Genomic DNA, 10,629 nt, shown 5'->3' with positions numbered 1-10,629 from the left:
CCATTAGAATACAGAATGAAACTTTAAATAATATACACATAGTAAATAGAAAAATATCTGTTCATTATTAATTTTAAATTAAAAAATAACAACTCCACTCGTCGTTATTTTTATTATTCTAAATTAAAGCAGCTAAATTAGAAATTTAAATAAATAAACCAATTTATTATTTTTTTTTAATTTCTCTGTAACAAATTAATACAGAAAACATCGTTTTTCAAGAGGAAAAATCTATAGATTCTTTTCATGTAAAAAAAATATTAAGACATATTTTTTTATATAAGGACTATAAATTCAGTTGTAGAAAATTTAAAAAGAAAAAGAAAAAATTTAGTATAACATTTAATTAAAATATATTTTGATTAATTTAAAAAATAGGAGGGGGAAAAAAGAAAAATTTCACAATAATTTCGGGTCGTTGATTAATTATAATTCCGCTCGATTCAGAAAGTATCGAGTTGTTATTAGCAGAAAGATTAAAATAAGGTAAATCAATTTAATGTAAGTTTTATTTCACGGTATAGATAGATCGATTTCAATGGAATAAAGATAGTTATCTAATTGCCACTACTCGAAGACATTTGATTAGTTTCCCACTCAAATGTCGTTGAGGAGAGATCTAAGAATAGAGAAAAATCCAAGGTTTTATCGTGGTAGAGAATCCAGATCCTTTCCAATATACTTCTTTAACCCTTAGCAATCACTAGATATAGCGGCTCCTTGCTGTAATGGAAGAGTTTTAACGATAAAGAAACTGAATGAGTAGCAGTATTGTCAATCTTAATCGTTACCTTAACACCAAAATCGTCAACCGCAGCAGCGATTAACAGTGTGATACTCGTGACAACTTCGCGGATTTTATTGCTAATTTTTAAGTAAAAACTGTAATTAGACTCAGTGGGAATCCCCAGATGGCGCTATATTGTTTCTCCCAAAATTTTCTCTAACGATTTGAAAGAAAAAATATAAAACAAAAAACCACCGAAAATAGAAAATTGAAAATTTATAAAATTAATTATGAAAAAGTAATACATTGAATAAATTGAATTACATTTTAAAATTTCAATGTTACTTGAGTTTAATAATGTAAACAGTTGAGTAATATAAGTTTTGTAGTTAATTTTACGAAAACAATCTTTGTACCTATTTAAAACACATAAATATAAAAATTTTAAGGAAAAAGCATTGCTCTTTTAATAGTTATAAACATATTTCTTCTGAAATTAACTACATTTACAGCCTCATATTATAATATTTTCGACTGTTATACTAAATGACATTCAAAACAAATTTTTTCAAGAGAAAAAACACTGAAAATGGGAGAAACATTTTTATTTTGAAGTTATGACTTTTAGAAGGCGAAATACTGCTACTATATATTATCATTTCGTGATATTTTTTATCTAATAATAATAATAATCCACTGATGACTGATATGACATTGGTCAGTAAAATATACAAAAAGTTTTTGCATAAGTAAATAAATACGAAATTCCGTACATTTATCTGTCAAATTCATATTTGATGATATCTGAGAATATTTCTTAATTTCTTCTTAGACAAATAAATAATGATTCTAAAATGTTATAAATTATTATATATCGTATATATAATTAAATTTTAGTTCTTACATTATAATATACAGTATTTTTATTGTTAAAATTAATTTACTTCTTTTCTATTTTTATTTAATTAATTTTAAATAAATTTCCAACTATAATTTTTTGTTCTCATTTAATTATCAAAGAAAAATTAGTTAAACAGTTTTTCCCCTCTTAAACTTTTAAATATAAAACAAACATTTTATAAATTAATTTTAAAATATAAAAAAATTTATTTTTAAAATGATTATTATAGAAAACATAAAAATATAGCAATTTTTAATTAAAATTTATTAGTTTTTGTCTATTGATGATGATGATGATGGTGGTGGTGGTGGTGGTGGTGGTGGTGGTGTAGTTAATTAATTAAATATTTATTTTAAATTGTAAAAATTACTAACTTGAAGACCTATGATTATGTAGTTATATTTAACCCAATTTATTTTGATTTAACTCTAAACTTTGCACAATTATTTAATTTATAAATAATAATAATAACAACAATAATGTAATGCATCATTTTAAGAAGAGTTTGTAATAAACTCAAGAATAAAAGTTATATTACTTAATTTTCTTATCATTTTGAATTAAAATTTTTAAAATAGAATATGAAAAAGCTCTTAATCGTCCAGAATTTTTTTATAACTAAATCAATAAAGAATACAACTATGTTATCTTTCGCGTAATTTGTTTCAAAGAAAACGCATCTGCTTATGACAAAAATTATTGACTCAATGAACAAGAAGACAACAGTTTGAAGTATTAAATGATAAATTATTAAATTATTATGCCTTTTTTACTAACCGAAACGCGTTTAAATTCTTTAATGTTGCAGTGCAAGTTTCTTAAAACTCGAGAAAAAGTGAAATTTCAATTCAAAAATAATTGTTTACAAATTCCAGCAACGTTTTCTTTTATTGGTTCTTATAGCTCTCAATAGAATAATATTTCATAGAAATGATTATAATTTCAACAATGCGTTGAAAAGTATAAAATCATGAAAAGTATTATTAAAATTAATTTTCTAGATATTTATTTTGAATTATATATAAAATAAGAATTAATTTATTTTAATGTAAGATGTTAAATTTTTACTGTTTTCCTTTCTTAGTTTACACGTATTGATTGTTAACGTTGAAAAGAGAAAAAATCGGAAATGAAATTTTATTGTTAACTGTCAGTATTCGTGAAAAGAATTAATTTCATGCTTATTAATTATTTCTCTAATTATATTTTTATATATCTATTAAATAATTGTAATTAAAATTTAGAGTATTAAAATACAATGTGATCATAAAGAGTAGTTGTTCGGCCCTCTTTGCTAGCCTATTGGGAAAATCTCAACCAACTTTTGAATGTCTGCTGCCCTGAATATGCGGTTTCAATTTTCGGAAAAATAAATGTAATTTAAACTTCATCCATTAGGGTAAAATGTGGCGCTTCTGTCCCCTCATATTATAGATGTTTCTAATTTGACATGTCAGCTGTCGAAAAACTATGACTACTTTGTGACTGCATTTATGTCTAATATTCGTTAGAAAAAACTGTACTTAATATGCACGTTAACAAACAAGCAGCGCCAAATTTTGCCTTAGCGGCTAAATTTTGAAATAAAATTTTTCATGAAAATCGAAACCGCATACCCAGTGCAGTATGTATAGAAAATTTGGTTGAGATTTACCCAACAGTCCATTCTACAGAAAGCTTTAAACATCTAGTCTTTAATTACTATCACCCTGTATAAAGAGAATATTGAACTATCCTAAATTCAGAATTTATACGATAATCTTTAATTACTTTCACAAGTAATTTATCTTAAGCTATATCTATTACTATTTTATCAAGTTTAATTTAATTAAATTTTTAAATAAAATATCTTTTTTTTTAAATTTCGTTTAATTTTATTTAATTAAAATGATCGCATATTTTAATAAAAAGTATATTAATTTCTAATCTACTTTTATTTCAGTTTTTCAAATATATCATTTTTTTATTTAATTCTATATAATGTAAAATATAAATGAATATTTTACGACATATATAGGAATATATTTTATGTAGTTTTATTGGAAAATATAAATTATTTTGGGATTTTTTATTTTTGGAACATATGGAGGAAATTTGAAAAAGATAAATAGCTTCAGCATTCATAAAAAAGTCAGTTCATATTTGATGGAGAGATATACTCAATAGCTACATATATGTAAATAGTACATTTAGTCAGTGGAATTACGTGACCCAACACATTTTCATGTCAGATACATTTCTTAAGAAATATTTGCACACTCCCAATGGAAAACTCACTTTGCTTACTAAGAAAAACATAAACATTTTCTGAGATCCTTGTATATTGCCAAAAGCAACTTAAAACTATAATAAAGTTTCTTTTTAGTAAATGAAAACTAAAATATTACAAATTAGAGCTTTTATTATTTTATTTTTATATTAAACTGGAAGTAGTTTTTGCAATAAATTACAAAAATTTTAAACTTTAGCGTAGATTTAATATACTTTTTTTATTTCAAAAATTAAATTTTTTCATATGAAACTACACGGTATAAAACAACATAATATTTCTATATTAAAATATGTATGTTTTATATAGTTTTAAATGTGTTATTTTAATGTAAATATAGAATTTTTTTTTGATTTATGAGAATTTTGAGTTTACATTTGTTAAATTTTAAAATATTTATGTTATAAAATTTAAAAAATTTTTGTAAATAAAATAAAATAAAAATTGTTAAAATTATATACAATTTATTGATGTATGTATAACATATTTTAGTTTAATAAAATAAATTATTGATACTGAGAAACAGAACTGAAAATATTTTTCTGCAGACATTTATTATCCGAAGTTTGCATCTTAAGGACATTAAACGGAACCAAGAAGTAAAATGTGACCGGATCATTGAGGATATCCTTAAAACTAGGTAAAGTTTACAGAATATATCAAAGATGGTTCCCTACTATGAGACTTTACGCCTTGAGTTTTAACATTATGTAAACCTATAAATTTTCTTTAAAAAGATGAAATATTATACAGAAATATCCTAGGGGAATTTTCAACTATAGAGATATTATCCAGAACAATCCCAGTTTGGCCGTTTCGTCAAAAAATATGAGGTGTTTTGTGTTTTCTGTCATCGAAAAAATGATAAATCAATCATAAAATAAATCTGAATTTTTTACAGACAATCTGTTTGGCAAGTCTGTATTTAGGTTATCAAATAATCTATAATATATTACAGTTGTCTCTATTATTTTATAAATATTTAATTTTAAAATTTATTATCAAATATTTAGGACGTCATCGAAATAAAAACTAGTTTAATTCGATAAAAAAGTTGTCAAGCAGTAAAATGTATATTTTATAATTTGATATTTTCATGAATTTCTTGTAATTGGATGAAATATTCTACGTATAAGCAGTTTCATGGCATGAAACTAGGAAAATATTATTATTACGCTCCAAGTAAACTCTTTTTTATTGTATACATTGGTATTTATTCATTATTGAATTCTGTAACCTGCATTATGTGTTAGGAAGACAAAGTCTTTTGCAGATAAACGTAGCTTATACATCCAATCACTGGACGTCCAACATGCTTCCTGAAAGCTCTTAACCCCATTTCTCTTTTCACCACGATAGTTCTCGTCGTGATTTGTCAATTGCCGTCGAATCCAACTCTTCATACAAGACGTATGATGGGATAAGAACATGTCTGGCTCAAACTGCTCAACTATATACGTTATACAATCCAATGAAAGATAACCTCATCATATTGAAATATCACCAAAGTTCATCATGAATCATTTGTTCTCCTTTACCTATCACAGAAAGTTTTAGAAGTCTATTTTTTCCTATTGTACAGGAAAAAATTTTAAAGTTATATTTAATAAATTGCATTTCTTTTAGAATTTATTTTGTAAAAGATTATAATAAAAAGAATTGGAATAATAAAGAAAAATTGTATTTAATAAAATATTAAATGAAATATTGATTTTTGCAGAATGCCAGAAAAAATTCGAAAGGTTATATCTGACATTATTTATACTCTTAATTTAGTGTTTATAATATACAAATGTTAAGGATTAATTATTAAAACGTTAATAAAAATAAGGCATTTAAAAGCAATATTTTTAAAGTTGTAGTGTATTACCCATAAGACATGTATACAAATATATCATGTAACTATTATGTGAAGAAGAAAAATAATTTAATTTATCTTTCTCTATCTTCACATAACTGTCTAACATATTGTTGCTAGATTTGGTATAAGAAGTGGTGTTTGATTTTTGAANAATACTTGTTTTCTTTCATTAAAGCTGTTTTAGATTTACGTTCAAGACCAAATTTAAGAGTTTAACTTTCTGAATTCTTTTAAAGCCAAATAAACTTAAATCAAGTTTTAAAAAAATTGTTTAAATCTTTTAAAAATTTCATTTGTAAAATATAATTTAGAAAATTATAACATATACAGATTTATAAGTTGTATTTTCTTTGAAATTCAATATAATAAAAATAATATAACAGTATAAATGAATCTATTTATATTGAAACTAAGTGATATAGGCTATATGTTTGTGGAAAAGCTCTTTAGATTAATTCTGTTTAACTTTTCTATTTTTGTAATTAAATATTTATGTGATTATTCCAACAAAACAATTTTAGAATTTTTAATAAAATTATTTAATTTTTAATTTAGAGCTAATTTTCATATTTACTAAAATTCTGGGTTAATTATCTATTCTTTTTGAAATTCAACTTTATTTTATTCCTTCTTAATATACATAATATCAAAGAGTAAACCAACTATACCTTACATCTCGTTTCAATATTTTTATTTAATATCTGTCTCAGGAATTTTATCACTTTTGTGGTAAACAACTTGATCAATAGAAGCAGAGAATATGTCGACTGCACAAATGATAAAAGGCCTTTAACATATACACACGGTGCTGTGCAGTTCAGCTGTCATAAACCATGCTGCATCGGATCTGGCGGAAACCGTTGTCTATAAAATGTAATATATACTACCGACGTGTATGCAAATGAACGTATATTTGATATTCTCTCTCTGCTACCTAGCCATACGAAGGATATTACCTTTGCTACGTCTCTTAAAATAGCAAAAGTTCTATGCATTTCCTATATACTTATATCGTTTGACTAAAGTTGTTAAGAACTTCAAAAACTTCAGGAAAACTAATTTCCTCCAAATACTTTACGTGTTTCTGACAATATAAAAAAAAGTTCGTAATATTCTATGTTAAAATTTTATTTACTAAGTTAAATCTGAAGAGATTTTCAGAATTAGAAATGTTTATCCTTGTCTTATAAGTTAAGTTTAATTTAATTTTTAGGATAATTTTGAACTATACTTTTTCTCTTAAAAACATTCTAAATTGATTTTTAAAATTGTTTAAAATTAATTGTGAACGGTTTAATTTGAGAAGTTTATTTTAAAAATTATCTCTGTCAATATTACCTTAGTTCTGATGACATTAAATTTAATTTTCATTAAATATGTTTTCCATAAAAATAATTAAATATTTATAAAAATCTGAACATGTGCTTTATTATAATTTAAAATATACTTAAGAAAGCAGATTCATTATTTATCAATCTTAAATAAATTTTCTAGATAACAAGAAAATAGCTTTTAATTTTAATAAAATATAAAAATCGCACGGTATTTTTAAATAAAAAAATTTTCAATTTTAAATAGATAAAAACCGTTTCATTCCAAAAGTTAAATGATAGATTTACGAAGATTTATTAAATATTTTAGATATTACATAGACGAAGCATATTCGATTTATCAAATTTAATATAAAAGCAAGCAATAAATTTTATTCATTTCTATCATTTCATAGCTCCGAGAAATTTAGCAGAAAGCAACCTCAGCATTCTCATCAGAGTTTCTTATCGGAAGATATTACTAATGTGACTGCTATTTCTGCATCTTTAATGTAATCTTCTTCGACAGCAACACTCGTTTACCACGTTTCCGATATTATGTAGAAGACATTACTAGGAATCTAGTCATCAGTGCTTCAATTCTTTTTGCCATTATACAAGTTTCTAACGTCTTTTGGTCTATAAGAATTTCCCGATAAAACACCAGCGACAGTAATCAACTTGGTTTCCTAGAGGCAAAGCGATTCATAACCAACTAAAACACGGCGATTTCCAGGTCAGTAGATTGCCATACAAAATCTTGTTTCCCTTCATCATTTACCATTAGGTCGCATCGATGCAAGACACCGATCCTACCTTCTGTATAGTTTCTTCGGAATAGTTCTTTAACAACATCCGCCTATCGTATATTTTAGAACACTGGCTAAGGCATCTTTCGGTCAAGTAATATTTCATGGCTCAGCATGGAACGATGTTCACTTCCCAGAACACTATAGACTGTGACAGTATTACATGATTAATGTAGGGATTTTGTTGCCGAACAACAAACTGTGAGCCATCTGTGTAGAGATAACGATAGGATTGGTGATAGATAACTTTCTGTTGTAAAGGAATTACATTTTAGTTATTTAAGCTTGATTGCGCTTGATTCGCGATGCTTATATTTTATTTCTTATTAAATCATTCAATTGTTTTTATTATAAACGTTTTTTGTATCGAATAAAACAAATGCAATTTGTCACACGAATAAACAATTTTATTTATGAAAACTTCTGTTAAGCTGGCTTGTTAAAGGTCACTTTTCAATTAATGCTTTCGAGTGTAATGATGACTTTTCAAATCGCTTAATCTCTTTCAATAGATCGTCTCAGAGATATTTTGAATAGAAACTAAATTGATTACTTCAAAAGGAATTTGTTATTTTTTTATTTCTTATACCATTAAAAGTTTTTTTGCTTAATGATTTATAGAAAGGAAAAAAAATTGAATTCGGTACTTCTGTATTTATTCCATTCACACAAATACTCGAATTAATTGTCTAATTATAATGCTAAGAAGAAGTATGTAAAATCTACTTAAAAAACTTCTAAGTTATTAAAATTATTTTTAAAATAAAAAAGCAATCTTACATCTACTATTGAAACAAATTGTATAGAAAAAGAATAAAGATACCTGAAAATTTAATAACCGATAGTTTTCTTCTTCATTTAACTCTTCAGTTTCACGTTAATGAGCGTTATTCTAGTAGTTGGTTCTTCATTATAAGAAATATTTAAGTACATAAAAATGTTGAGAAAATTTTTAAAAAATATTATTATATTATGAATTTGAATTATTTTCTATTTAATAATTCGGAAATTTTTCTATTTTTATAATAGATGTATAGTACTGTACATCATTATTTATAATAAAACTTTATGAGTTTTTTTTAATAAGAAACATAATTTAGCCAAGATATTTTAGATTTTATTGCAATTTACCTTTTACATTTGCTTTCCATTTTAATTTGACAAATCTTCACTAAGGATTTACTTTGAGATATAAACTTTAGCTGCAAATCGTAACAAGACATTTCTAATTAACTTGTGATTATCTTGCCACAATTAATTTTCTACTTGCCAAGAAAATAATATTTTTAAAAATATGTTTCTTGCATTATAAAATTTGTTTCTCTCTTCAGTGTTTATTGAAATATTGTTTAAATTTATTACAATTTTAATCATAACTATACTTTAATCTAATCTATTTAATACATAAAATATTTTCAAATACATCTGAGGAAAATAAATTATTAAATTAAATAATTTCATCGGATGTGGCATAAAATTTTAATTATGAAGCTAAATCACTAGTAATTATGAATTTAGTAATATAAGAAAAAATAAATATATAAACTTTATTGTTAAATAATAGTGTTTATACTTTTATTATGTAATTGNTGTAAACATTATCAACAAATTCAAAAAATTTAATTAAATTAATTAAAATTTTTGAGAATTACTTAGAATCATTACAACTTTTCACAGTTTTAGTGATCTAAAATCAATAGATTAATGAAACGTTTCTTGAAATATATGCACTAATTATTATATATTATGATTACCTAGAATTCTTTGACCGTCTGACCAAAGAAACAAAGATTAACGTGTTTTATATTGCAGCTAACCTACAAGTATTTGTAGATAATGTTCGAGCGGAAACTTGTCAGGTAAATGGGCCGAAAGAGTCATTGCTCTTGTATGAGTCTGCCAATTACGAGGCTTATCAAATCAAATTGCATACTCTCCTCTTACAGACAGAAAGAAACGAAATCAATAAAGAAGTACACCCATTCAGGTAAACGACAAAACTTTTGATATTTTCCAATTATCTAAAATGCATTTTAAAATCTTTTGTATGATTCATATAACTTTAAAAAACAATGTTAAATTTCAAAATTAAGGAATTAAATCATAAATTATATAAAAAGCATATAACTTATTATATTTTATATGTAATTTCGTAAAATATAATTAGTAAATTTCGATATACTTAGTTTTGTGTATTTAAATAATTCTACATGCATTTCATGAATAAGTTTCTATCGTCTGAATGTCTATCGAATTACTTTTAACAAAAGGAATTACTTTAACATCAATATTAATTTTATTTAAGATTATTACATTAATAATGTAATAAGTAAGCAAATTTACAAATTTTATTTATGAATATTTCATATAAGAACTTTTATTCAATAAAATTAAATAGCAAATTAACAATGCTGGGTCTAAATCACTAGTAATTATGAATTTAGTAATATAAGAAAAAATAAATATATAAACTTTATTGTTAAATAATAGTGTTTATACTTTTATTATGTAATTGAAATTGTGTTTTGGTTTTTAATATTACATCAATGACATTTTGTACTTTGTGTTTTCTATTTCTGTTTCTTTCTTTCTACTTTTCAACTTCCGAGAAACGTGATCTGTAAGTCAATAGTTTTGTCAAAACATTGTCTTTCCTATTATAACGTTTGTGTTGGCTTCTGGTACGTTGCTAGAATATGTCCACGAGTAATCTGGATAGAAGCCGTATTTTATACATTAAAGTCCTTCTTAA

The sequence above is a fragment of the Centruroides sculpturatus genome, unplaced genomic scaffold, assembly GCF_000671375.1.
Source record: "Centruroides sculpturatus isolate CEXI.00-Female unplaced genomic scaffold, Cexi_2.0 scaffold584, whole genome shotgun sequence".
Taxonomy (NCBI): domain Eukaryota; kingdom Metazoa; phylum Arthropoda; class Arachnida; order Scorpiones; family Buthidae; genus Centruroides; species Centruroides sculpturatus.
Note: the sequence above shows the minus strand (reverse complement) of the source record.